Consider the following 1,232-nt stretch of genomic DNA (forward strand, 5'->3'; position numbering starts at 1 on the left):
GCAAGTATTCACCATACACTTCTATGGAAGTAGATGTTAGCCCCACCTCCCACAGTCCATTTATTAGATGATCATGTGAATTAAGAAGAATATTTACAATCTAAAGTCACTTATGTCATCCAATTAATTCAGTAGACTTCCAAATAGGCATGCTGATGAATCCGTGTGCATATAAGGATGGGGTATTTTACAAAACTACTGTTGTTTCCATTATCAATCCCATTTCATGTATTTTTATATTAAAAATATGGAATTCTTCATGAATTTGCATGTTACCCTTGAGCAGATACCATGCTAATCTTCTCTGTATTGTTCCATTTCATTTTAATATATGTGCTGCTGAAGTAAGCACACAATTTCACATTACTATGTACAAGGACAGAATCAGTATTCTTTAATAACTCTTATAGGAATATATAATATCTGAAGGGGCTGGCAGATGTGATCTCAGAACCACTGACTGAACCATAACTTTCAAAGATCCTGGAACACTGGGACACCAGAGGACTAGAAAAGAACTGATATAGTTCCCATCTTTAAAAAAAAAAAAAAGGGTGTGTGTGTGAAAAATAGCTCCAGAAAATTACAGGCTGATCAGCCTGATATCAATTCCTGGAAAGATCTTGGAAAAGATGGGCAAGCAACAAAACAATGAACACCTAGAGGCAAGCAAAGTTATAACTAGAAGCCAACAGTTCCTTAATGGAACTACACCTATATGGAGAGAAGTATGCAGTGGAATACCTCAAGTTTCTGTCTTAGGTCCAATACTTTTCCACAGTGAAATATTATATAAATATCTAATCAGTATTCACTATAAATAAATATGAATGAACATGCAGAATCATTCAGAAGAATACGCAGTGAATAAATAAATGAATATCTCAGGAAGCATATTTGGGAAAAAATATTGGAAGCAAATGGAATCAAATGATTTTTTTGTCACCAGAATTAATTAAAATGCATAGCTGGGTTGTTGTTGTTTTTGCAATAATACTTAAAGTAAAAGCTATTGATCATGACCAATGCTCTTTGAAGTAGTTCCAGGAGTTATTTTTTTCCTAGCTAATCAGCTAATTACTGTATGACGAGCTTTCATGTTTTCTCTTAGACACTACATACAAAACATCTGCTGAACTTTGCGGAATCAGAGAAACCATGGTTAGGTTATATGTTCTTTTGATTTCAAAGTGTGGTGATGGTAGGAACAAACTGTAACAAAAATTATTTTA

At 33.8% G+C, this 1,232-nt stretch overlaps 1 non-coding gene across 1 annotated transcript; it reads right to left on the reverse strand.

The window, feature by feature from the left end:
- Window positions 1–241: 241 nt before the first annotated feature.
- LOC113421500 (U6 spliceosomal RNA) lies at window positions 242–352 on the reverse strand. Its single transcript, XR_003372173.1, has one exon. It is a non-coding gene; the product is annotated as a U6 spliceosomal RNA (small nuclear RNA).
- Between the last annotated feature and the right edge of the window lie 880 nt (window positions 353–1,232).

Source organism: Notechis scutatus, chromosome 5 (assembly GCF_049901735.1).
Source record: "Notechis scutatus isolate UNSWTSFEM ecotype Mainland chromosome 5, rNotScu1.2, whole genome shotgun sequence".
Classification (NCBI taxonomy): domain Eukaryota; kingdom Metazoa; phylum Chordata; class Lepidosauria; order Squamata; family Elapidae; genus Notechis; species Notechis scutatus.